Here is a 27,858-nt window from a genome sequence, read left to right as displayed (position 1 = left end):
GAGAGGGACTGTTTACAAGGGCATGGAGTGACAGGACAAGGAGTAATGGCTTTAAGCTGAAGGAGGGTCAATTTAGATTAGGTATTAGGAAGAAATCCTTCCCTGTGAGGGTGGTGAGGCACTGGAACAGGTTGCCCAGAGAGGTTGTGGCTGCCCCCTCCCTGGCAGTGTTCAAGGCCAGGTTGGATGAGGCTTTGGGCAACGTGGTCTAGTGGAGGGTGTCCCTGCCCATGGCAGGGGGGTTGGAACTAGATGGTCTTTAAGGTCCCTTCCAACCCAAATCATTGTATGATTCTATGATCTATTAGTGCAACTATTTCCTTGCTAGGAGGGGTTTTTAAATCTCCTTGACTCCTCCAAATGAGCAATCCATCTTTACTCTGATCAGGGAGTGACTGAATCTCAGTCAGCCAAGGTTTCAGAAAACCCCAGCATCGTTTGTGGCGAGTTGTCTCTTCCCCGGCTCAGTGCAAGAGGCGCCAGCACTCAGGCGCTCACAGAGGCAGCCGGGCTGTCCCATGCCACCGGGTGCCACCGGGTGCCACCTGCCAGGCAGCAGCTCTCTGTCCCCCTGCAGCCATCCCACTGTGGGGGCTGAGGACACACATGCAAGGTTTCTATTTATGGATTTCTGGCCTAGAGGCAGAAAGTGCTGCCTAGTGAGCCACTCCAACCACCAGAAAGAGATTGAATTTAAATGAAAAAAAAGAAGAAAGAAACACACATTACATTCCTGCTTACTTGCAATCTGATCCCACACTGTGCAGCCTTTGAATTAAGCACCTCTCTGAGAGGCAACTGTCCTATTAGCATAACATATAGCATTAAAACATGGGGCTCTTCCCAGGAAATGCTTTATTGTGCGCGAGCTTCATTTTTAATATTCATGGCCAGCTCTGTTTAGAACATCCTTTTGACAGAGGAGAGGCGCCGAGATAAGCCGTTGGGATAGCGGTTGTCCTGGAAACAGCAAGATCCACTTATTTTTAGCACCGAAGTCATCTAGTTAAACAAACTACATTAAAGGAACATTGTGATTATGACACAACAATAAAAAGACGCGTGGCATATTTACAGTCACTGGGACGGTGTGACGCCTCATCTTCAGTTCGACTCGATGATCTTAAAGGTCTTTTCCAACCTAAACGATTCTATGATTTTGTGATTTGGCCTCTGGTTCTGGCTGCCAGCAGCCTGCCCCCCACGCTGGCAGAGCAAAGCGTGCCCTTTCCTTCTGGGAGATGGCAGAAACCCAGGAACCCAAGCGGGGCGGCAGGGAAATCACAGCATGTGCCTCTCCTCTGCCAGGCTGCAGCCGCTGCTCTCGGTAAGTAAGAATCCCCCTCAAAAGTGCAACACAAAGCAAACAAAGGTATACTTTTTCAGCAAGGTATGCTACCAGGAATGTATAGATCAGAAGGAGATAGGCCATGAAATATGGGCAAACCAGGGCAGGAACAGGGAGGTTTATCTCTTCATCCTTGCTTCCTAGTTCCGATGGCCTCCAGTCCCTGGTGTGCACCACCCTACTGACCCCAGAAGTCTGGGAGCTCCACCCAGAGGGTCGCGCCCAAGCCCAAAAGCTAAACCACAGGCACAAGTACCACACCAAAAAAGTGTCTGTATCAAAAGGTTTCCTCCTCACCTGTGTTGGGGCAGGCCTGAACTATAACAAGCAGCGCCCTGCTGATGATAGTTTGATCCTTATCCTTCCGGATGCACAGCAAAGCCACGGGTGTATGAAACCAGAAAAAGCAATGAAAGTTAACAGCAGCTTTTCCAAAGCTAATTGGAAAAATTCTTTGGGCCAGAATAAGGCTTCAGAGACAGTTTAGAAGTGGTTGTTGCTTTATGTAAGCCATTTTGCCTGTTCTCATTTCTTCAGCTGCATGGCAAGAAGGCCTGAGGTGAAAAGAGACCTCCTAGCTTCAGCAAAAGCTGTGTGATTTTTACCACCTTAAAGGTTTATTTCTCAGAGTTTGCAAACCATTGCACTCAGTTAGGCAGTGCTGTTTGAATATTAAAGCACAGCTTTGACACACTGTGACACACCACTTCCAAAGTTTCAGTGGCTGTTCTACACGCCCCCCACCCCCCCGCCATTGTTTTTGTGAGAATTAGCAAAGCCCAATGGCCACAACACAGACATAGGAGCAAACAGGCACAGCCACCTCCGCAGCTATGGGGTGATGGTGGCCCGAGCACCCCAGACAATACCCATCAAATCAAGTGTTGCCTGAAACTTTGTCTCCCTGAAGGAGAAAGGAAAGAAGAATGAGAAAAGAGGAATAAAAATTAGAAGGGCTCAAAAGAGGGAAAGGAAGAGGAAACTGGGGTGCACCTTGGGACAAGTTTCTCCTTGACATGGAGAAAAGGGTAACTTTTAGCTGAAGGAAGTGTGTAGGGAAACGCACAGAAAAGGGGAAGAACTGGAGCCACAGAGAACCCATGTATACATATATGGAAGAAATTATAGGTAGAAAAAAATTGCAAGATGGCTTTGGTATATGCGGCAAGCTTGGCTGTTAGCCTCAGTAGCACATGCAGTCCTGCAGGTTACATCTGCTTGAAGCTGTCCAGTGCCAGTACCCCTTGTCAATGCAATGCTTTTCCTTACACCAGGGTTGAACTTGGGTGTGCAGGTGTGCAGAGACAGAAAACCCAAACCCAGTGCTCTTCCAGATAACATCTCTTAGCCTTTCCTGTGTAGAGTACAAAAAGTTTCAAGTAAATCTGTCCAAGAAAGATGGGCATAGCCACTCCCTGTAGGTAAAACTGGAGGGGTTCAAGGCTTTGCTGTGGTTGTTATATTGAAAAAAAAAAAAAAAGTGCATACCTTGCCATGCAAACCCAACACAATACCTGAAGTTCATCCTAACCTATTCACAGCTGTGGAAAAATGATTCATTAGAAGTTCAGTGTCTTCCTGGCACTGCTTAAAGTGGCTATTATAAATCCTTCTGAGCAGAGCGGCTGTTCTGGGAGTGGCTATTCTAACACAAACTTCTCTCTCTGCAAGTAACTGCTCACTCCCAAAATAATTCTGAAGAAAAATCTTTGCTTGCTTCTTCAGTATATTGCTGCCATCGTACTTCTGGTCCATCACTGATGGGAAATGAGGTGATCTCCTGTAAGCGGAGACAGCTGGTGAGGAGGGGGAAAGAGACACAAGATTTTCTGATCACTGCATACAATTCCTGAGGACTTCTGACAACATTCTCTTAACACATAGCACTGTTTTCTTTGGTGATGCCAGTCGGGATTAGATTTCACACTCATCATAGCGCTAACGCTGTAGAAAATGAGACCCTAATGCCTTAATTTATTTTGCTCTAGCTTTTGTAGGATGCTTTTGCTACAGTAATGAACTGTCCATTGTGTAGCTTTGCTATCAGCAGGATGGGCTGCCAATGGCTCGATGGCATGCTGTGACAGCGAGACAGCGGTGGCTCTCCTCCTCCTGCTGAAGGAGGTTATCTGTCATTCTGCCCGGAGGAGGTCACCAAATCCTCTCTGTCCTCCGAGTGAATGCAGGCACATAGCACTTCTTGTGTTACCTCTCAGGAGAGGGGTCACGGACCTACCCTATCACTCACCTGCAAATGCTGCCTAAAAATCTGTGTTATAGTATTATGACACAGTGGCAAGAAGAGCACCCCACGAGTTCCTGTAGTCTTGCCAAGTGCATGTCTGAAGCCCTTGGTGCAGGTACGAAAGACTGGGTGTTAACAACTGCAAATTAATCCAGCAACTCTCCACCCACCAGCTCTGACTTCCTCAGGTAGGTTCGAGTACCTCTGGGCCAAACATTCCTCCTTTTCTCCCCAAGAATGTGCTTCTGGGCGCAAAAGGCATTAATCAAAGCCAAACCACCACAGCTCTGCAACTATTGTGGCTGCAACTATTTGTTATGTGGTTTGTTTTTTTTTTTTGTTTGGGTTTTTTTTTCATAATAAATGGTGCTTTAAAACAAGAATTTCTGGATAATTCCCCTCTCCCCAGCTTTTAGGTACTTTCTTCTCTTAAATAATTCTGATTTTGCATCCCTTATGCCTTCTTTTTCTCCTTGTGTCACTCATCTATTTTTCCACTCTGACAGATGGAGCTGAGGGAAGAAAAAAGAAGGAAATAAACAGAAAAGTGAAGGAGAAAAGAAAGCACCCTCCCTAGTATTTTTATTGATTTGAACTCACCCAATATATTTACTGATTTTTCTTAATTAAAACCCCAGTAAGCTGTATTACTCATGGTTTTTAAGCTATGTCTTATAGCCTCCCCCTTTCCTACTTTTGCCGCTTCGGCTCAAACAACCGACGTGCACTGACGCTCAGCTTTGCTGGGCTCTGGCTGTGACTCGTCAGCTGCGGGGAGCAGCGCTGGGGCCAGCAGACTGCCCCTTGTTCAATGTCATGCCCAGGAGCCGCCCTGGGCCCAGGTGTTGCTGTGCCCAGTGGGGCTTTTTCGGCTCCCAAAAGCCATGTCAGATGGTGGTAACTGTCAGTTATGAGTAACCACAGCTGGAGTTCAACCCCTGACCTGTAAGTCGCTGGTCAATCCATTAAGCTGTGCTTTCCTCCTACAATCAATTTTTTAATATCTCAGCTTTTGAGTCAAGATGATTGCGTTAGCTCTAACACATAAATAGCAGGATGAGCAAGGAGCTATATTTACCCTTTCCATGGACTTGGGCAAGAGGAGGTGAGGACACGATGGAGCACAGTGGATGGATACCCTCTGTTACCCGGCCCTCTAACCCAGCCCCATTTACATAGAAACAAATAAGCAAACAATGCATGAAAAGAAGGAAGGATTCTTTCTGATGGTATCTTGCATTTTCATGTGGTGTGTCAGACATAAAAGCATTTGGAAGGGAGCGCACAAGCTCTTTCAAATCTCCCTGTTGAGGAGCTGTCTCCAGAAGCCTTGATTTTACTTTGGTATTTCTAACAGGAATGCACAGTACTGTCACGTCCTGTTTTGTTTGATCACTGAAGGTGAGAAAGGTAAACCAGGCGTGCGCATGGACACTTGGATGGCTGGGATATTGCCATATTACCTTGGGAGGGCAGCTTCCTTGCTGATGAAAATCTGCCTTGCTTCAAAGGACCTCTGCTGTTTTCCAATAGCCGAGAGCACCGGCTAGCCAGATTAGGCCGGGGAGAAAAAAACCCGACACCCACCACACAGAGGGCATCCCACCCAGGCATGCACGTGTTGCCAACCCAAGGCCACAGGAGATTTGTGAGATTTGTGCCCGCCTTGCATCCTCCGAGCAGCAAGGATGCTCTTTCAATCTGCCGACATTCAGGTGGCAACAGGATAGCGACTGGCACCAGCCACACGCTCCAGCCCCCGGGTGACGGTGGGTGCCGTGGCGAGCTGCCTTCAGGAGCCAGGCAATTTGCCATCCCACAAGAAAACAAACATAAGGAATGCGAGCCACCACTTCAGGAGCACTAGCACAGTGGAGTTACCCCAGCCATATGGGAGAAATTACTTTTTCATGCTAACAGCAGTCCAGAAGACACAGATCTTTCAGTGGATCACAAAGCAAACTTTTGTCTGATTTCTGTTATATTTTAATAATAGACTTCAAAAAATGCAAGGCACTTCCCTCCTTGCTAACATATTTCCTTTACATTTAAGTAGAACTCAAGACTGCTGATGCTAAGTATATGTAGGAAGCAATATAGGTCCTCCCTTCCCCAAAAAACCCTCCTACTCATTTTGTGGCCCAAAAATTCTTTTCTGAAAAACTCAGGTTAACTTTCCTTAATCCTCACATTCCAGGGTACATTTACAATTAGAGTAGTATTGGAGTAGAATGACTAAAAAAGCAAGCAAAAAGCTATCAAATACATACATGTATGCATGCAAGAGTGTGCCTATAGCTGTATTATTCTCTGTAAAAGATACCTTTTTTCAGATTACCCAGAAACTGGTCAAATGCCTGGAAAATATTCTTTCCAAGTTTTCAGACTGGCCTCTGAAACTGCACAAACAAATCTTGTCCCATTGGAGTTAGTGGAATAATTCGTGTTTGGCTTGGACTCAGTCTGCCGCATGCATATGAACTCATACGTGCAGATACTTGTCTGAGTCTGCGAGCCAGGTAGATAACTGTATAAATTTCTTATTTGCGTGCAATCTTGTCCAGCTGGCCCATAGCATTTGCGTAGGCTGTATAGGCAGACATAATTGCTGTATATGCTCTTGCTTTTCCTGCCCCATTTAGCCAAAAGTTCACTCTTGCTGGCGTGCTGGACTGTACTGCTCTCACGGGATTAAAGCGTGCAGTCACATCATCTGAATTCATCACAGGAGGGAGACAATAGCCAAATATTTGCCCCTAAGGGCCCAGCTCGACTCTGAATTATGCTTTGGGCTGATTTCAAGGACAAGCACTCAAGGCAATTGCACAGGCCCTGGGGACTTGCAGGGTCTCATGAGAATAAAGCAGGCAGCAGGCCAAACCAGCCAAAATGAAGGCTCAGACAGTACTAGCCCATGGCTTGGACCCTGCCCCGGGTCGCCCAAAGCACTGCTTGCCCCTTGTTACCCCCCATTAATTGCCCTGAGGTCAAACAGCCTGCACTGTCAGGCAGTGATTTGGGAAAGAACTTGCTGCATAAATGGGCTTGGGCTTTGTTAACCCACTAGAGCTCAGCCATGCACTAATGCATCTCAGGAGGCTTGCAGTGCGATCCAGAGCATCTCCGAGGGCACTGACATGCCAGAGCTACTTCAGGAGTGCTGCTATCCTAACTGCATGTAAACCAGCATGAAAGTGGGAGGTTTTGCAGGGAAGAGAGAATAAAATCTATGTGCACAAGGAAAAGCCATTTTGGGGAAAGTTGTGAGGGTCAAGCTCCTGATGGGGTGAAGGAGGAGGGGAACAGTAGGCAAAGATTATCACATACTAAGAGGGGAGAGTATAAAGGAAGCAAAACCTGTAAAATTAGTGCAGTTGAAATAGATATTTGCTTGACTTGCATTTTAAGTGGCTAGATTTTGCCTGTTGTCTCTTTCTGGCTTCTTGTAAACTCCCGTGACATCGATTGATGGAGACACGGAGGATTAACTTGCAGACAATCCGTTGCAAACTTCAGCCACTCTCTAACTGTTTAAGCAGATAACTCTGTTTTTATGTAGGGCAACTGGTGGGGAAAATATGTCACCATTTTCTTTCCTGCTTCCTTTGAGTGGTAAGATGAGAAGCAAGAACACTTCAGACCCTGAGAGCTCAGCTTCCCTTCCCCCTTCCACCGGGGGTGCCTGGGTCACCCCCACAAATGCCAAAAGCTCTTGCTAGGCAGCGGCAGGAAACCAGAGGCATCTCCCAAAGTCACAAAAGCTGATCCTAACCTGCCTCAGGGCAAAGAGGGAAGAGAATTAAAGCAATTCAATCCCCTCTGCTGTCTGATACAGGCAGCTGAGTGCTTTATGTGGCAGCCAGTTCCTTGGATTTATATTGTACACATAGTGAGAAAATACGTCAGTCCTATTTGCTTTACTGGGCTTTGCCACGCTGTGAGTGCAACTACCTGGCAACAAGTAAATCTCCCCAGATCCCATCCTAAACTAAGCATAAGTTCTGGGATACAGTCTGGAGTGTGTTTGGAGAGCAGGGCAAAGAGAATTGTTCTTAAACAATCTAAAATCCCACTCAGCAACCTAGAAAGCTTTTTCCTGGGTCATCAGGAGCAAACTTGCTTCCTTCGGTCTCCTGGGTAAAGCAGCAGGTCAGCTTAACACAGATTTAGGTTCCTCTCTGGCAGGAGCCCGACTGTGCCACCAGGACATGGCAGCCAGCAGAGACGGTGCTCTGTCTGTGCAGGAGGATGGAAGGGTAGTGGGAAACCCTTCACAGTCAGATCAGAGCTCTGTGGCACAGCTCCTGGGTGTGCCAGCACTGAGGAGGGTGAGGGCAGGTAGGGCACAGTGCTGGAGGGGAAGAGCAGGGGATGCAGAAACCAACAACAGCCCTTGGGTTGCTCCAGCCTGGTGGTTCCCAGTATCTTCTGTGCTACAGCAGCCGAAGCAGTCAAAAGAGCCCCCTGAGACTCATTTTGTCGGGAAGAAGGAAAGGGCAGTCACTGCCTCCCACACCCCACCTTGTGACCTGAGTCATTGCCGCTAGCCCTGTTCATGTTCCCAGCACAAGGGAGTGGGATGAGAAGGGAAGAACTTGCCTCTAGCTGACATGAGGGGCAGAGTGGACAGCTAGCAAGGACTGCAACAAAAGGCAGTCAAAAACCAGCTTTGAGACATCTCCACAGCCTTTTTCCCATTTGAAGCAAGAGAATGGAGCAACTTCAGACTTTGTGTGTGCAGCCTGTTGCCCCGTTGGCTCATGGTATGGCAAGTCTAGAGAGTCAGTAATCTGTTTGCCATGCATTTTTTGAAGCAGGAACATAATTTAATTCCCTTTAAGGAGATCAAAACCAGGAAGCATTTAAGTAGGACTTCCTGCCCAGTGTGAAATACAAATTCTTTTCATCATGGAAAGCTAACCGAGCTTAAACAATAGTATAATGAAACTGGTTATGCAATGAAGTTGTAGGAGATCAAAGCTGATTTTGGCTTTTAATTAAGATAACAAGGTACCTGGATTAAGGAAGCTAGTGGTAACCCACCGCCTAACTGCTTAAAGAAACACAAACACTTCCCCATTAACGTGGTGCATGCACAGAAGAAAATGAGGCAGCATAGGAATTTGCCTGTACTTACGGTCAGGAATTGAAACTGGGAAACATCCTACTTGAATTTATCTAGAGCAGACACCATTTCTTCAGGAAGGGAAAAGATCTCATGAATCCTACTGAATATTATGCCCTCTCCCATCCATCTCTTTGCTCACTTCTGCTGCACATCCCTTTAAATATGTGTCTTTGTATGTATTGCTAGGTTGTCTGCACAAAACCCCTGCTGTTCCTCTTCCACCCATGGGGCTGTATAAAATTCACAATCTTCCAGTCAGGAAGAAAAGTCAGTGCAGGGCTTAGATAGCTTTATGGAAGCAGCTTTGTTTATTTACAAAGGAGAGACAAACTCCTGTGCAACACAGCAGGAGTCAAGCCACAGGAGAGGGTTTTTCTGTTCCCAACTTCCCCCACTGTTTCGACCAAGCCCCCCACCCAAAAGTCCCCTCTCTCTGGTCTTTTCCCAGGGCCACACACTGTGCTTGCTCAGGTCTGTCTCTGGTTCTATGACCACTCCACACTTCTCTTCCTGAGCCACCTGGCTTCACGCCCACACTCACCTCTTCCCAAAACAGCTCTGTGCCACAGCTCCCCTTCCCAGAGCCTGCATGCTCCTGAGGAAAACAAGCCCGTGGTTTGGGCAGAGACCTCTATGCAGGGTGGAGGTTTCGAGCTAGTCATTATTTTGCTGCCTGCTTTCTCAAGCTGATTGCGGGGGCTTTGTAAAGGAAAAATCTGAGAATGGGGGTTAATCTGGGGTCTACATTATTAGTAAAGCCATAAAGCCTTTCAGGAAAGCCCTACAGAGCAGACTGGGGCTGAAGCCAGTAGGTTTCTGTAGAGGCTTGGAATATTTATAGGACCGTGTTAGGAGTGAATATTGGTGCATGGTTGTTGGAGATGAAAGGGAGTTCAGCTTGGCTAACACCACAGGATTGTTAGAGGGTTTTATCTCTTCTGCAAGGTTGCGTGCACCATCCATACATTTCAGTAGTGGGCGTACAGTTCCTAATAACCTTGAAACGATGGTTCATTAAGCTTGCAGGAATGTTATCGTTTTCCATAAAATTTGATAGGATTTTCCAGGACCTGTGATGCTTCACTGTAATGCATTCTTGGCTATCAACAGCCATCTTGGGCCCCGAGAGAATGCTCTGCAGAAACTATAAAAAGGTTTAAACATGCATTTTGATTTACGGCAATGGTGAGTTCCTCCCATGGTGTGATTGGGGTGGGGATTCAGAACATATTTCTGGGCTTCATTCAATTTCCACGCTCCCTTTCCCAATTACTTTTGAAATCATGTTGTCCACTCAGCCTTAACTGTAGTTTAGCCCATGCTCATACCACCACATAGCAGAGATTCATGGGGAGGGGACTGTTGTCAGAAAAAACTGCTTCAGAGCTTGGATGCATATGTCATCTCCTTGATTAATTTAGCTACCTTATTTGTTGAAAAACAGGGCTTGCCCCTCTTTAACTCAGAGCGATTAAATGGAGACACAGGACTGTCACGTCCCTAGATCTTGGTCTGCAACCACACTCCGACCTCTGTCGTTGCATAAAGGTACTCCGGCATGTTTGCCTCGCCCATCCTTGGTGCAAGTACTGAGCACTTATTAGTGCGGGATGTGTCTGTGAGGGGAACCAGGCTGTCTGCTCCTGCCCTGTCCTGGGAAGAGCTACTATCTCCCATCTTTTAAATTCCACTCGGTCTTTCTGAGTGAACATGGTGCTTATTCACAGCCTGATTTGTAGTCTGCTTAAGTTAGTGGGAGCCTCGCAGTGAGCTTGGGATCTGGTGCTTACAGACCCAGCAGCAACAATTGGTGACTGAAGCCTCCTGTTTAATCCCAGACAGTTGGCAAGGGCAGGTCAACCTTCCCTATTGCTCACTGGTGATCTGTGAACACCTTTTTCATCTTGAAAAGACAGATCAATCTATAAATTTTCTGGGACTGCAGCCCTCATGCTAAGAGCCTCAGCAAAAAGTGGCTGCAGTGCTGGTTTAGGCAGTAGGGACATTAATCATCTCAGGTTAAGTATGGACAACTCCTGTAATAGCGTTCTCAACCCTAGGTATCCCAGGATGCAGACCTTTTCTCCACATCCTGAAGGGAGTCTTTGGGAAATTAATCTGTGCCATAGCTTAGAAACAGTCTGCAGAACAAGCAGCTCGAAGCTCTTTCACTGAGGACAACATTTGCCCCTCTCCCTTTCTTGAGCCACAGCCTGGCAATTTACCCATTTCCAGCTCTGTACCAACAGGCAGGTCCACTCCAGCCTCTGCATTGGGCCATAGGATATAATCGCCTGCACTCAAAAAGGGGATGTGTCCCTTATGTCATAACCAACATGGGCTGACTTTGAACCACTGGCCCAAGGGTCTATATCGTACTATCATTTCTATGAATCTTCTAGGCATGCTTGTTCTGTCCCTTACTAATGAAGTTTTGCATTTTATTGCTGCAAAGCATTCACCTGGAAAAAAAAGCCCAAAATAAAAAGACTGATCCAAGCTGAAAACATCACAGTCAAGCAAGAGAGATGTTTTTAAACATCCCCAAAGCAACATCTTTGTGTTGGTGAATAAGAGGACTTCCAGAAATCTGGGTGTCTTTGTGCAGAGCCCCATGAATAAGCAAATCACAGATCAATACAGGCCACAGTGTATGTTACTCATTAGCATGCTGGGAGCTGGGAGTGCAGAGATGATATCAAACACCAGCCCCCCCTTCCCCTGAACAGAGCCTACTGATAGGGCAGTGTGTGCTGCCAACAGTGAGTCATTCATCACTCGTCCTGGTTTCACAACAGAGTGATTCAGTGTTTGTAAAGGAAAGTCCTGACTGCAAACATTACCTTCATTCAGCCGCTGTTAGCCTCGTTGCAACATACAGCATAGATTGTGCCCCGCATGATATTTGCCAGGACAGTAAATCAGTGGAGGTAGAGCATCCCCCAGTAATCTGTGGAAATCAAGAGCAATCTGGAGGGGGACTGTGCTGTGAAACTACTGCCTTTGGTATGTCTGACACTCATCCTCTCCACACTGCCTCCGAGTCAGGCCCAGTGGAGAAGCCCAGCTGAGCGCCATGTCTCTTAAAGTCCAGGATGAAATTGGAACAAAAGTTTCGAGCCATAAGATGAATTTTCAAACTGCCAGCCCTACAAACTCAACCTGGGGAGAGGGAAAAAATTAAGCAGTGCTCTGTCCTTCCTCCCTTTTCAGTTTCCAGCAGCTGCAACACTGTGATTGCAGACTGACAGTTTTGCTGATAAGGCAGAAAACAGAGTGAACTCACCTTGTTTTTCCCTAACCATATTAGCTTCCTCTTGCCAGTGAGATTGAAAACTAGTTTTTGCCAATGCAAAGCACTCAGAGTCTCTCAGAGTACAGATATGCTGATCAAAGAGATGCCTCTATAAGAGAGGAAGGTCAGCTCTACAGGATCAGCAGAATTGGTGTGGTTTGGCTGTGCTTAAACTGATATGAGCTGTAGGAAGCCAGGAAGGGATAGGGAGATGCAGGCAGTCTCCCCTGTGCATGGTTTGTTAAGCTGAGGGAAGATTTAGCCACTAATCAGTTTTCTGATCCTTCTTAAGACCATCTACTACCCTGCTTGCTGTTTCAGTAATTCTCCTGATGGCTTTCCTACAGCCACCAGTGTCAGGCAGCAAAGCAATTAGGGTAAGCGTGGCATGATCCCATCCAGGTTTCTTCCCATCCAGGCTGTGCACAAATCCTAGATTTGATCTGAAAGGTAATTTGAAAGTCAGAGTAAAATGTTTTCTAATAAGTAATTAATTAGTAAAAATACTTTCTATTTTTCTTATTCCCCCCCCCTTTTTTTTCAAGCAAGAGTAATAAATGGCCTTCTGATTTAGAGATATATCCAAAGCATGTATAAATCAGCAGAGTCCCACTGACATCTATGGTCCTTTGTCAGTCTACACAAGCTGCAGATAAAGCCTTTAATGTTTCCACAAAGCAGAGTTATCAGGCTCCTTGTGGGCTTGTATGAGTTAACAGAAAGAGCTTTCTAACAGTGTCATCCATCACTTGGCTATCTACAATCACCAGCGTGCAGGTAAATCACCAGGGTTCTGCTACCAGATGTTAAAAAGGCAGTTGACCTTCTTGTATATTCCACACATGAAAAGAGCTCAGTAAATTATTTGACTTTTAAACAACAATATTCAACAATTTACTACAGAGCCCACTAACTGGATGAGGTGTTAACCTGGACATCCTGATCAAGTTCCAGCTGGGTTAATTATACGTTGCCTGAATGTTCCCCCCTGTTTCAACTGTGACACTATTTGATGTTATTTTTTGCTTTCCGCCCTAAAGATTGTGCTGGAATCCTACTTTTGCTGTGTTACACACTAAAAGTGTATGTGCTACAATTGTAGATGAAAGATGTCTGTACGCAGAGTTTTAAAAGCACTCATAAATGCATTCTTTATGAGCAAAGGAGCTCTAATGCATGGGTATGATTGCTTTTATTGCTTTTATTGATGTTGTTATTGTTCCTGCTGTTTCAGAGACTATTTACTACTACTGTTTTTTCTTGTCAAGTCCTGAAATACACATCTGAATTAGCATTAAAATCAGAACCTGCATTTACGCAGAGTAATTGGTGTTCACATTTTGGGTACCAAAATTTCAGTTCCAATTCAGATCTGTTTTAAGGCAAAACTGTTAATGGCAAATCCATATTGACATTACAGTGTGAATTTCCCAAATCTTGTGGGCAGGAATTGCTGCCAGAGCTGTGAATAAGGCTTCCTTCAAGTCAGGGTTCGATCAGAAACAAATCAAAACAAAAATGGAAAAAGAAAGACAGACTAATAACTACTGTGCTGGAAAATCTTACTAATATTACTTAGGGACTTGTCACGTAAGACATAATCAATAAATACTATGTTGTCTGTGGTTGTTCTGTAGAGGGTGTTGACCAGTAATTCTACATGTGGTTGTCTCGGCCGCTAACTTTTATGTATAGTTTTCTCTGAGTACCTGCCCCATTTCTGTGTGTACCAAAGAGTTCATATTCTTGGCTTACAATAAGAAATATCAAAAGGCAGAAGCAAAATGAGGAGCAAAGTTCCCTTTGCTAAGGGCACATGCTGTGGCTGCAAGGTTGGGCTGTGGGTGAGACCTGGAAGGGAAGGAAATTCCAGCTCCGGTGAATTATCAAGTAAGCAAACTATCTTGCCAAGGAGAAATGCCTGAGATCTGCCAATCATGCTGCTCGGCTGATTTAAGGGACTAAAACTATTGAAGATTTTTCACCCAGCATAAGGTACATCGTGTATGCTTCAATGCAAAGACAGTGCATTAAATGAAAAGATGAAGAGCTAAAGTTTCTATCAAAATCTGTGGTCTATGGTAAATTTGCAAGAAGGAATAATGAGCACAGGGCAAAATTCTGCCTTGCAGAGTGAAGTATGGACCTCTTGCAATTACTCTGCTCATATTCACCAGGAATATCCTACTTATCAATACAACCTGGGCAAGGTCAATTTTAACCTCAGACCATGTACCCAACAAATGAATTTCATACTACTTGGCTAATTCTACATAGTTACCCAAACACTACCCGTCAACTCGGAGAGTTAGCAAAAAACGTCAACTGTATTACTTGGGTACATTACTTCATTAACTAGGCCACCTTTCTAGACCTCGCCTGATCACAGAGGGACCAAATTGGCACTATCTGACTGTTGAAGTCTGTTCGGTCCTTGCCCTTTGCTAAGCTTCTATGACCTACTGTGATCCCAGTAGGTGGGGGGCCAGCAGGACAGTTTGCCCCAGCCTTTTCATCTGAAAGGACCCACAGGGCTCTGGCTCCTTAAACATGTTTAATGTGCCAAAGGATTACATTTTGTCTTGGGCTTTTCTGTAAATCAGTGTTAATTCAGGAGCAGGAGAGCTGAATGATAGATACTTGTCCCCCTCCAAGGGGATGCAAATTGTCATTTCTTCCACATAAGCCACCAGCCAGCTATCAGCTTGAAGCATCCTTCAGGGTGTATGGGATTAAACCAGAACATTTGTTGATGCAGACCCCATGGTTTGTTTTTCTTGCAGAGCACCTAGCACCAGAAAGCCCTGCTCCCATAGCCCTAACAATAATTCAGACCACTACAGAGTCATATTAGTGATGTGGCTAGCACCAACCATATAACTCAAAGAACCCATCAATCACCACTCTTTCTCCTGTCTCCAGCTCAGTTTATTTTCTAAACTCTAATAAAAAGCCAGCTGTTTTAAAGTGCGTATGGCACATACCTGGCAGGAAAGGATTTACATTCTGCTCCTTGTACACTAAAAGAAAGTGCCCCAGCACTGTATACAAGCCTGTAGCTGTGAAGGGAAATTTTTGGATGCTGTTCATCCCTGAGGTGGTTCTCCTGGCCATGATATTGAATGTGTCCTTTGCTACAGTGGAGAGAGACTTTGCATTCAGCTGGTAGTGCTGCTGCATCTCAGTCTTATCTAATTATATTCTACAAAGTGAGTTATTTGCGGCGTATTTACATAACCTCCCCTCCCTCTCTCTTCCTACATGTATGGAAGCCCCTCAGCTGTTCTCTCATTTGGCCACAGAGGCACCAGTTTGTTAATCTAGTTTCATGGTCTGATAGACCTGGACAGTGATCAGTTTGCTTCCAAGACATTTGTGTAAGAAGGAAGAGAGCTTTGATCCCTATTGGCAATTCAAACTAATAGGATTGCTCTTCTTATACCTCAACCAGATTGTCACCGTATCCTCATGTGATAGTCTGCAGTAAATCCCATTCCCTGAAATTTAAGCCTGTGGCCTCTAGATTCAAAGCCATTAGCTTTGTGACAATTAATGGCTTCACAATACAGTCCCCCTCCGTGCAAAATTCAAAACAAAAGCAGGCTGGCAAGACATAACTTCTCTCCAAGGCTTGTGGACCCTTTATGTAAATATCCTGCACTGCCTGAGCTATGAGGTCATGGAACATTTGAAAGACCGCTGCAAAGAGACAAATTTGGGGTATTTTATCTAAATGCCAGGAAGAGGACTTAGTGATATCCCTTAATCCACAAAACATGAGATGAGGGGGTACCAAGAGAGGTACAGGGAGTGGGGCAAGACCATGATTTAAACCCACCCTGTTATGGGGACCTTCAAATGCAAAACTTTCCTTCTTGCCTGAAGGGAACAGAACTGTCCCAAGGAGGCCAGGTCCACCACTCCCCAGGTGGCCTGAGAAAGACCTCCTCTGCCAGCTCCATGTCCTTCCTGTGTGAAAACTTCCCTTCTCCTCTCCCACGTGCTTCTTTCACTCTGTGCTCTACTAACAATGAGAGTGGCTGCACACCGAATTGTAAGCCCCTTTGGAGACCATGTGAAGGAAAGGACTCGAAACATCTCATTGCTCAAGAGGACTGTGGGACTCAAAGACACTAAACCACTCAAAACAAAGACTATTGGATGGGAAATAATGGAGGCAGGTGCGAGGGAACATTAAGCAAAGGGTCATCAATGTTCATTTTATTTTATAATGAAGATATAAAAAGGCACTTATCCTGAGCCCTGGACATCTTTGCCAGGAAGCTCTGGGTGGGCATCTCTGCCCCTTGGGAAGAGGTGGCACCCAAAATCCAAATGAGAGCTTTGGCTACACCATATCCCTGGGCCATCTCCTCCGAGTACTCCATCCTGTCTCTTCTTTCAAAGATTGGCCTTCCTGAGCCACACAAAAGAAAATGTATTTTCATGTCAGCATGTTCCTCTAAACATTCAATTACCCTGTCAAATACCGAATACCTCTTCTTTATGGGAAATTCCTCTGGCAGGCTCCACCTCTTCCTCCTGCCAACTGCTCTTTGCTTTGTCCTTTTAAAGTGGGGCTAGAGGCAACAGTTTCTGCCCTTACTTGTTAGCAAAGGCAATTATGACCACCTTCTGTGAGTAATTACCCATTTCTATCTGGTTCCTACAAAAAACTAAATTTTATACAATTACAGGCTACCTGGCAACTCTCATGCTGCTGGGATGCACAGCAGAGCACTCATTGCAAGCCATGTTTCAAGCAGTTAAGTGCTGTGTATATTACTTTTTGTTTTCTCTTAGACAAGTGGTGCAATCTGCAGTGTACAGTGACAGCTTAGGGGCTGGAAGAGCTGCTTCTTCCTCCCCTCCCTCCCTTGCATGCTCTCAGGAAAACCACACCAGGTCCCTGAGCAAGCAGTATGGCTATGCCAGTGCAGACTTGGAGTAAAACAGTCCTGTTGCAAAGCAAGGTAAAGTGAACGGGAAGACCACTGGACTACACTGCTCCCAGGACCCCGACCACTGTACCGCGCTGTGCCATGTACATTAACTAGCCTTTCTCTGTATCCCACTGTTTTACATGACAGTGGTGCATCCAAAATCCAACTCAGTTCTCAATTTTTATGCAAGAAATAGCCTTCTTTAAGAAATACAAAGTATTCACATGTGGATTTTGCAGTGAGAGCAACACCTGAAACATCTTTTCTTTAAGCTTGCAAGTTCAACTTCTTCTACAATTTCTGAGAAGCAGCACAGCCCAAGTGAGCTGTGGCTTCTCATGTACCTACAAAGTACCTGCCTTCCAAGACCTCCAAGCTGGCCTCAAACCTAACTCAGTTATGCACATATCCCAATGAGATTAGTGATCCTGAAGCGCTTGTGGAAATGCCCAGCTGTCCCCATTCTCAAGAGAGAAGGACTGAATTTGGTGACTGAGTTCCAACAAATAGCTGACCTAAGGTGTTGGACACAATGCATGTTTCTCGTTCTTGGTAGAACACTTTGTGATGCCTCCTGTAAAATGGCAGTCATGTATTTATTAAAGATATCAGATCTGATTCTGCTCTCAGTCTGCTGTGACCTATTATTTGCATCTGCCTGTGGTAAACACAAAATGGTCCCTACTCAGAAAGCAAATGCTTCCTGCCTACTTTGTGTGTAGGCAACAGCCACCGACCCAAGGCAACAGCTCACAGACTCAGTTGAATTTATACACGGTTTCTACTGAGAAGAGTTTAAGTGAAAGGTCTGAATACTGAGCCTAACTCCCTGGTATAATACAAGAATAATTTCACTGAAATCAATGCATTGCATATATGGGAAGCAAACCTAAAATCAGAATTAAACTGTACATCATAATGGCACTCAAACAGGCAGAAGCAATAGCAGTTTAAATTACCAGTGTGCCAAAATGGTGTCCCATTCATTCCACGCATCTGCCATTTACATCAGGTCTTTGTGATTAAATACAACCCTGCAAAGGACAAAGATTATGGTACTCATACAAATGTCCCTTTGGTATCAAGAGTTGTGTACGTGTTAGGAAACAAACCAACTACTCTGTGGAGGGAACATTTTTCTGTGGGCTGTGTTATCCAGTACACAAAGCAAGTTGCTCTGTGAGCAGCAGAACTGACGTAATCCAGTTTCTTACAGATTAATGCCTTGTGGCCATACTTGTTCACTGCAGTAACCTCTGGACCTCTCTGTCAGGTTCTCTTTAATCTTTCCCACCTCCAGAAAACTTCCATTCCCCCTCCACATTCACGCACCCCGAGTCCAAGCCCCTGTGCAGCATCTTGCGTGTACTCCAACCACTGAGAAGCCACGGGGCAACACATGCTTTGGTTGATCCCAATGCCTCATGTTGACCAAGCAGACCTTGACCACATCTACTCACCAAGCAGAACTGAACAGATAGCATTGAAATCACATTGCAGCTTTTTCTTCACCAGAGGCACCGATTTTAAGTATGTCATAGGATACTCAGTGCCTTCAGAATAATCATCAGTTTCCACAAAACTTGTAGTAATGTAATGCCTTTTTGATCTCTACCCCTATGTCAAATTTGGCTACGTTAGTCAATGGGCTCAAAGTTTCTTGTGGGGAGGGGGGAAGTTCAAGAGACAAATGCACGGAGAAAAATGAAATCACATAGGCCTTGCTTCCTTAGGGAAGCAGGCAAAAATAAAAAAGCTGCATATTTAGCTGATATAACACAAAGTATGAGGACATACATTGTCAGAGGGTGTGACCCTGTAGGATTAGTTGCATGTGTGATGGAAATCTCTATCAGAACATAAAAAGGATCAGAAATTGGCCCATGTTCTCTTTTTGGCTCCAGAGCGCCAAATTCTCTGTGTTTTGACCAGATACATAATACAAAACTATAAATTGACAATCCTCCTATTGCCAGAGGATTCCCGAACACTTTAGTAAAAGATAGCATCTAAAATCAGTCACTCAGTTGCATGCTTGGAAAGCAATTCCTCCTTGTCCCCTGCTGGCCCTTGCTTTCCTCTCTCAGCTTTTGTTACCGACTGTCGCATTTGTTGCGCTGCTGTCCTTGAAAAAACATCTAGCTGCAAGACCCTCCTGCAGCCCTGAATTCCAAGGGTTACAATGACAGAGCTGCCTGAAGCAGTATTTCCTTTTCCGCGTTCTGCATTTGCCAGCTGTTAACTTCATCAAGATCTTATGTTGTGAGAGAGTCTTAAAAAAAGGGCAGATCCGTTTTCTGCATAGAAGCCTTCTTTTGTGGGAAGGCTGTCAGGCTAGATTCGACCCTGAAAAATAGTGAATTCAATGGGGTGCCATGACATGGCAGGCAGGGCAAAGAATAATTCAGCTGTAATTTTGAAAGACTGCTCCCAGTTCAAGAACAATCACCAGTCACCTCTGGCTTTTTAATGTCAGCCTTCCTGATACACAGAGGGAGAAGAAATCACCTCCTCTCTCCTGAAATAATAATCACTTGTCTTAAATATCAACGGCACTGGAAAAGCTGCGTCAGGCCCAAGGTTGCTGGGCTGGATTTCACTGCCCTCCTGAGACAATAGCGGATCTATAGGACACCCTGCGCCTTACGCGCCTGTGGGATGACTCAACTCGCAGCTGTCCCTCCTACCCAGGCACAGAAGTGATAGCTTTGACCTTTTGCTCATGGAAGAAATGATATGGAAGAAAGGTCCTCCACATCTTTGGGACGAACTGCCGTGTCACTTTACTGGGGGATAGTAAAGCTCTGGAACAATTTGGGACAGGAAGTGAGGAAGGACTGTGCATTGACTGAGATGGCAGGTGACATTTTGAAAAGGCAGAACAGGATTAAGCAAACTGGAAGATGGACAGGATGCAGGCATGAAGAGATCTTCAATGTCATACACACCCTGGCACTCTTTTCCTGCAGCACATCTTAAAGTTGGAGAGTTCCTCCCATGACCCTGTCCTGGAGCCCTGGCTCCCTAGGGAGCACCCCAGCTACAGAAACCTCCATTGTCCCGTACACCTCTGCTGTTTCCTAGGGCTCTCCTGTCTACTTGTGCCCCAAAGCTGACTTTCCCTCATGTGGGGAGAGCAGATAGAGCCTGTGCAGTTGCAAATATCCCATGAGTTGCATTGGGATCCAAGATCCATTGTGTTTTCCCATCATAGCAGCTAAAGGGTTTCAGACTGAAGGTAAGTTCTCAAAAGGCTTTTGCTCTGCTTGAAGATGTTGGTACAACTCCAGACTACCTTTTGTGAGAGCATAGTTAGGACAAGGCTGAACACTCTTGAAAATCTTGCCTTAAAGCAATAAAAGGATCCTATGAACAAAGCCATTTAATTAATAAATCTAGTGTCATTTAATTATAGCTAATTCTTTTACTGAGAACACAGCCATCACACGACGATTCCTTAAAGCTGTCAGGGTCCCCAGGCTACCAGTATTATGCAGCCTTCCAAGGTGGGTGATCTACAATTATTAATTCCAGATCTGTGCCCAGACAGCTCTCCTGGGTTTGATGTGGATCACATGTCAGCACACAATAGTGTTTTTGTTGAATTAACCAGAGGACACATCCAGTGTTTATGTCAAGGTGCACTGTGGGCTGGTATCAAGGGTTGGTTGCACAGCATCCTGCCTCCCACTCCACTTCCCAGTGGTTGCTTTGTGGGACATCTGTAGGCAGCTACCCAAATAAAGCATTTTTCTGTTTTCCAGCATCTGCAACCACTCCAGAAAGAAAATCTGCAAAAGTACGGTGTGGCACTAGGACATCATTTGCACTTTGGCAGCACAAAGGTGCATGCCTCTCTATTTTGGCACCTCCATTTTCTGGAGAGCTTTTTGCCAGGCAATAGTCCTATAAGAAGCAATGCAGATTTCTGCAGAGGGAATGAGGAGCATGGTTTCCTGACCACCAGGGGCTACACACATGGAGACAGAGACCACATGGAATCAGAGGGATCAGGTGCATCTGGCCACGTGGCTGGCTGTCCTTTCTGCTGATGCAGGAGTGGAGGTGTAGGGTCCATGGAGCATCCACGTCCCTGTAAGAGCAATGAGGTACTGGCAGGGGGCCAGGCGCTCGTCTCCAAAGTGTCTTGTTTCACACTTTCTCACTAGCTGGTCTAGCAAGTCCCAAGATCCGCCGCTTTCCACAAATTTTTCCTGACCAAAGCTGTGTAGATAAGCCAGTGTGCCCTTGGTTCTCAGCCTGTGTCAGTGGCATTGATATCTCCAATTCAAATGGAGATGACAGGCAACACCATGAGGCAGAGGAACACTGATCTCCACGCCTCCAGCATCTTCCCTGAAAGGGCAGGTAGTGAAATTACCTGTTCTCACAAAAGCAGATATGTGGAGTAACACACTGACTCCCAAATACCTAAGAAGGTTAAGTAGGAACAAGAACTTGCTTCTGCACAATAATCCTCAAATCTGTATAATTACATGTCTCTCCTAAAGGGTCTGGGCTTTTTATTTTTTATCTGGACAACGGTTAGCTTTTACCAGCCTTTACTTTGCTGGGCTATTTCAGATGATGCCGAATGATGCAATTTTTTTTAATAAAAACACACCTACCATTCCTATCAAAGACAGTTGGAGTCACACAAAGACATCCAAGGGGTAAAATCTGTCAAAAAAAAAAAAAAATTCAGCCTTTCTGTTCCGCTCTTCCTCCCTATTCTTACTTATCCTCTGTTCACACAGAAATGAGCAAAGTTTCCCATCCTCCCATGCAGAGTCTTCTATTTCATACTAATGTTACTCGGCTGGTTTTGATGCTTGGGTTCAGTCAAGCCTCATCCAACAACAGGACCTGAGCTAGCTGGGAACAAGAGTCTCCTTTTGCTACCTTCACCTTGCCCCAAGTGCCTGGGCATGTAGGAGTAAGTCCTGGCTGCAGTCTCAGCTGTCTCTCCAAGGAAATGAGCAGTGCTTAACTCCCGGGCCCATATCATGGGTTCAGACCCAGGCTGCTGGGCAAGACTCTCAGCTGGTGTCACTGCAATAAGTCAGTGACAGAAGCTAGCTGAAGATGCAGTTCATGGCTGCTCTGAGAACAATTCCTGATTTTCAGAAGCAGCCCCAGCCTGTGGTCTCACCTCTCATTGGCAGTGTTAGGATGGGACTCAAACACAGGAAATGAAAAATAGCTCTAAAAATAGCAGGTTCCAGCTAATGTTGCGACATCTGCTACGAAGAGTTAAGATCAGAGCTGCAGCCCCCTAATTCTGAATTCCCCTGTGTTTGGTTGTTGCCACTTCCTGTCTGAACACCACCATGTACTGCTCCTCTACCCTTCTGCTGCCGACAGGGGAAAGCCCCTGGAGGGCGGATGTCAGATCCTGCCAATACATGCAAGAGGGATGTAGGGACAAGCTGTGTGGGATGGGCAGCCTACATAGCCTCCACATCTTCACAGGGAGCAGGAACAGAAGGGCAGAGGAGGAAGGAAGGTTAGGAGGGTATAGAGAGGCATTAAATAGCAGTCGCTGGATCTCTGCTTGGCAGGGATTCACCTGCCCCTGTTTCTAAGCCCTGAGTTCCTGGGGAAGGCTAGATATGAGGAGGTTGGAGGAAGTGCAGCTCAACTGGTGGGAACAAAATTTACACCACCTACCACAGGCTCCTGTGCCCCATGCAGAAGTCAGTGGCTCTGCAGAGCTCCCAGCAGCTGGGAAAAATGGGCCTCAGCACCTGGTTCGCCAAGTTCCCAGAAGACATGCATACAATGATAGTGTAAATAACCTGTCCAGGATCCCACATACAATATTTAGAGTGAGCTGTACTGAAGAGCCCTATCAGTCCCCTGAGACCCTTGGCACAGCCCAGCCCTCTCCCCTTGCCCAGGAGGGCTGCGCTTCTACCGTACTTTCCTCCAGACAGTGGGAGAGAAGCTGGAATTAGAAGGGTCCCAGGACAAGCTTGGTCCACCACAACCAAAGGCAGATGGTTAGTTCAGACAGGTCTCCAGAGCATCCACCCCCAGCCTGTGGCCACAAAATGTCCCCTGGGGCTCTGTAACAAGCTTGAGACCAACAGCAAAGAGCAATGCCACAGGAAGAGAGCAGTAGCAATTGCAGGCATCCCCAGTGTCCTCAGTCCCTGCTGTAAAACTCCCAGATGAGCTATGGAGATTGGCCAGGCCTCACATTACAAAGGGAATGGGGAAAAATCCAACATCCAGTGACACCTTCTCTTTTCACCTAAAGGGGCAATTGCAGAGGTCGGCTTAACCTCAGGAGCATGAACAAGATACACAAGACAGGACAACATAGAGGCTGTCCTGTCACTAAGACAACCTTCCCCTTAGCTTTAGCCACTCTTCTGAGCTTCCGCTGATGAGGAAATGAGACCTGGGAGACAAATTGTCCTATCAGTTGGGGAAAAAAAATCTTTCACACCTTTTTCTTTGCCTTCCTTTCTGGCCTTAGGATGAGTAAGCCTCTGAGGGAGGCCTGTTTATTTGCCAAGGAATTGGGGAGTTTTGGGCCTTCCTTTATTCTTACGAAAAGATAACGACTGTTTGGTAGGAAGATCCAAGCCTTGCCAAGAAATATGTTTTGGCAGCTCTCCAGAGGCAATGACAGTTAGAGGCAAACAGACTTCCCTGGAGAATAAAAGGGTAGATGGAGCTATGTGACCCTTCAGTTTAGGCTTGGCAAATTCTTTGGATCTATGAATCTGTGTCGTGAGCAAGGATGTTTGCTACCCATTTGACTCCAGAGGAGAAATTAGTAGCATGGGCACTGCAGCACCCAGGCATGCAATAGGGTATGTCTGAAAGGCATCACTCTATTTCGTACACGCATTCTCAGCTGGAGTGAAATTAGGTAGCTCAGGCACTCCCATTCCTGGCAGCGTGGCATCAAACCAGCTGTAAAACCCATGCAGAAACTCCTTGGTGCTTGGCTATCACCGAACTCCACATTGTTGTGACTACCAAGTAGTTCATATGTAACCTCCATCCGTCTGCATGAGCAGTGAGCACACCTTTGCACTGTAGCACAGGCACAGCTTGCTGACTCCGTACTCGGCCCCACAATCATCCTGGTCTGGCAGTGTTCACAGGGTGCCTAACCCAGGCAGGCTGGGGTTTCTGCTGCTCCTTGCCATCCTCAGGAGGTCCTGCTTAAACCTCTCTGCAAAGAGCAAGATCCTTGTTTAGGATCCATCTCTGGAAGCATGTGTTGCTCAGAGACTCATGAATTGCTCTCTCAAAGGGACCATGAGCTCCTATTTAAATGGGGAGAGGCATCTGTTTCCCTATCAGCGCTCAAGTTGACATTTTCAGTCCTGCCAGTTTCTGAAGTGCAGCTGAGAGCATAGGTAATCACAATGGACAATGCTTCTCTCTTTAACAGACCATGACCTGGGCTGCTTCCTGAAGAAGCATATGGCTCAGCAAACTTTTGCTTCCAGGGATCCCCAGAGATCCCAGAGAGCTGCTGGAAATGTCAGTCATTCCCTGAAATTCAGCCTCCAGGCTTCACCACAGGAAGTGATTTTGCTCAGCCCTGCAGCTCCTCACGCATCTTTATCCAGCAGTTTCACGTGGAGGTAGAGGATAGTTCCTGCCGGACTTACCTCCTGCCTTTGGCCAAAGGACAAAGGTCAAGCAAATAATATCAGGTTATTGCAGTAAGTGACACATAATCAACAGAATAGGTGTAAGGACTATATCCTGAGAGATCTGGGCTGCCTCTGCTCCTCACCAATTGCCTTCACTCACAGCCCATTTTGCAAGCTTTATAAGCCCTCAGCAGTCACAGAGCAGTTACCTAAACTCTGTTTTCTGAACTTCTCTTGTTATCTTTGGACAGCCATGCCTGTGAAATTGCCTATTAACAGTTTGCAGAGTGATTTAGCTAATCTCAGAAGAGTATGTGTGAATCTAACGGCCAGATATAAAGGCTTGACAGATCAATAAGGCACATTCCAACTCTGCAGAGTCTAGACTTCCTGGGGAAGGGTGGCGGGATTTTTATAGCAAAGTCGCCAAAAAGTTATGCATGTGTTTGTGCAAGAAAGGAGCAAAGAAGGGGTGATGTATTCAGCCAGAAAATGTTTTTAAGAACCTGAAGAAGTTTTGTTCTGGATCAAGACGTCCTAGAGAGCCCATTGTAAATGCTTCTGCTCTATGATTTCAGGAAATATACTTCTGTGAAGCTGAGAGGCTCTGCAGATCCAGGTTGGGTGGGTATATGAAACTGGATGCACGTGTGCATAAGCCTGTGTTGCAAGCACATAGGCATGCATGTCACACTGTCAGGAGCTTGTTGCACACATAAATAATAGCATTTGGACCCAGTGAGGTCCCTGGGACAAATGTTTTTTGCAGTTGTGTGTTTCTGACCACAGTGTGCGCAGGTACCTGATGATTCTGAGACAACTGATGGATACCTGCATCACCTGTGTGTACGTCAGCAGAGCAGAGAGACCATAACACATCTCCAACCACATCTTTTGTCACTCCACTGCCTATTTCAGCAGTGTGACTGCTCTCAAAGATCGTGCCCATTTCTGTAAATAAACTCCAATAAGGGCCTAGCCCCCAGCTGGTGTAACGGAAGACCATGCAGCGGTGCTAATTTACAGCAGCTGAGAATTCGCCTCAGTGTCTCCCAGCCCAAAACAAGACTCTATAAAAAGATGGCTTCGCAAGTTCAGCTGTGGTGCAAAAAGCCCTGTCCCTATATGAGGGGAGTAACCGGGTGGCTTGCAGCAGTGATGCTCCTACTAACATGCCTAGGAGATGTAGCATGGCTACGCTTCAGCATTCTCCTCCAGCTTCTCTCCTGCAGTCCAGGTGCAGCTGACCCTGACACACTGGTGATAATTCTGGCAGCACTTTGGCCTCCATGGATTTGCTCTGGCCAGCCCTATAAAAATGAGTCTGAGAAATCCTTTGCACATGCGGAAAGCTCTCCTCCCCACAGACACCAGAAGGCTGTGTCTTCCTCTTAGTATTTTCTGTTTTCCTTGCCTTCCTCTCTTGTTCTCACCGTATTTGCCCAGTAGGTCCTAACCAGAGGTTTACCACAGTGTTCAGCAGAGGATACCGGTGCCACTTTGTGACAGAAAATCCTGGCTGATACACTGCCTGTGGAAAGCATGGTTTGGTCTGTCTCTACCTCAGCACAAATCACTTATTTGCTCTGCTTCTGCAGAGCCTGTACAGCTTCATTCTTTACCCTCCAAGTCACTCGGTATACATTTAGCAGCAGGGATGAAAGAAGCTTCAGGAAATAGCATGCTGAGATGTGAGGCCTCCCAGGCCTCCAATCAACCCCCCTGAAGGGGAAAAGCCTAGGGCTAAAGACCAAATTCTAATTATAACAACAGATCTGCAGTCATTCCCAATTATGTCAAGCTCTTCAATGAGGAATTAAACAAGTTATAAAATGGGTGCACTATCTTATTCTTCCCTCTAGCATTAATAGTGTGGTGTTGTAAAAACATGGAGACATCTAAACAACATGTGAAGGGAACATTAAAGTGGCATGTGAATGACAGAGGAAAATAGTATCAGTGTGATAGACACATCCTTTCTTGCTCCACGGGCATGATTTACTACCGAATTACACTAGGTTTAGACTACAGTAATGCCTCAGATTGCAGTGGGGATAATTCTTACATGAAGCCAACAAAAACCTAACAAAATCTGATTGCTGGAATCTGGGAAACTGCAAAGATCACATTGTGAAGTAAAAGAAGATTTTGCTCTTAAGAACAAGGATGACTAATCACTGATTATGTTACCAGCAAGCGTCATGAGTTAGTCAGTTCACATCTTTGGATCAAGACTGAGGAACTTCCCAGGACACAGAACCTGAAAGTGTACCTCAAACATAATTTTCATGCTCAGAATCAAAATTGGTGGGAAAAAGAATAATATCATGGTTAAATAATAATGAAATCACATTTGTCCCTTCCAGGCTGAGAGCTTATGAAACTCATAAAAACTAGTACCACAGTGGTGAAACGGGACAGGTCGTAATTGCATGAGCTCAATAGCTGTTCCTCCACAAGCCTTCGCTAGCACTTTCACATCTGCACATCTTGGTGTGCAGCTCTTTAGGTTAACTAGACGTGGGTGATACCTCCCTCCCTGTGGCCTGATTCCTTCACCTCCTTTTCTGTTTTGCAGTAATTTCCATCTGTGCAAAGTGGGTGGCATTTTACACTTACTTCACTTTCTCTTCTGTCGGGTGTAAATGGCTGCAAGAGGTGCACAAAAGAGTGGAGCTGGGGGGAAGAATAAGAAAAATAGCCTGTGAGAAGGTTATTTCTCTCCATAAAATCTGCTTCTTACCTCTAGCATTGTAGTTGGAATATGACTGAGAAAATGTCATAAGAATATTCCTACTAGTTCAATATATGTTTATATAGTACCTACCACAGTAGCACAGTAATAAATAATATTTGTTACACTGTACCCAAAAGAAGCCCTGAATGTGATTTGCAGAGTGATATTAAAGAGATTCAGAAAGGCGGAGAATTCAGGCTGAGGAAAATGTCTCACACATGAGCAAACAACAGAGCGCAGGATTACAATGGAAAAATTGTACTACTTTAACTGCAGTAGCAACAGCAAATTGCAAAGGACAGAACACTTTGCTTTACATACATCAAACCTTTTTGCAGTTAACCTCTCCTATCAACTGTCAATTGAAGGGATTAGTCACCTCTGCTCAAATACTCATTTCACATAATCTTCCCTCTCAGGCACTTTTTACCATGCAAAGTATTTCACAGAGCTGTGCGACAGACAGCATATGAGTATGCAGTGAAACGTGGGGGGTTTTGGCAGTTCAGAACGTCTGAAAAGGCCATTAAAGCATTTCTT

The sequence above is a fragment of the Grus americana genome, chromosome 3 (genome assembly GCF_028858705.1).
Source record: "Grus americana isolate bGruAme1 chromosome 3, bGruAme1.mat, whole genome shotgun sequence".
Lineage (NCBI taxonomy): Eukaryota > Metazoa > Chordata > Aves > Gruiformes > Gruidae > Grus > Grus americana.
The sequence above is the reverse complement of the archived record's forward strand: the minus strand, read 5'-3'. Positions refer to the sequence as shown.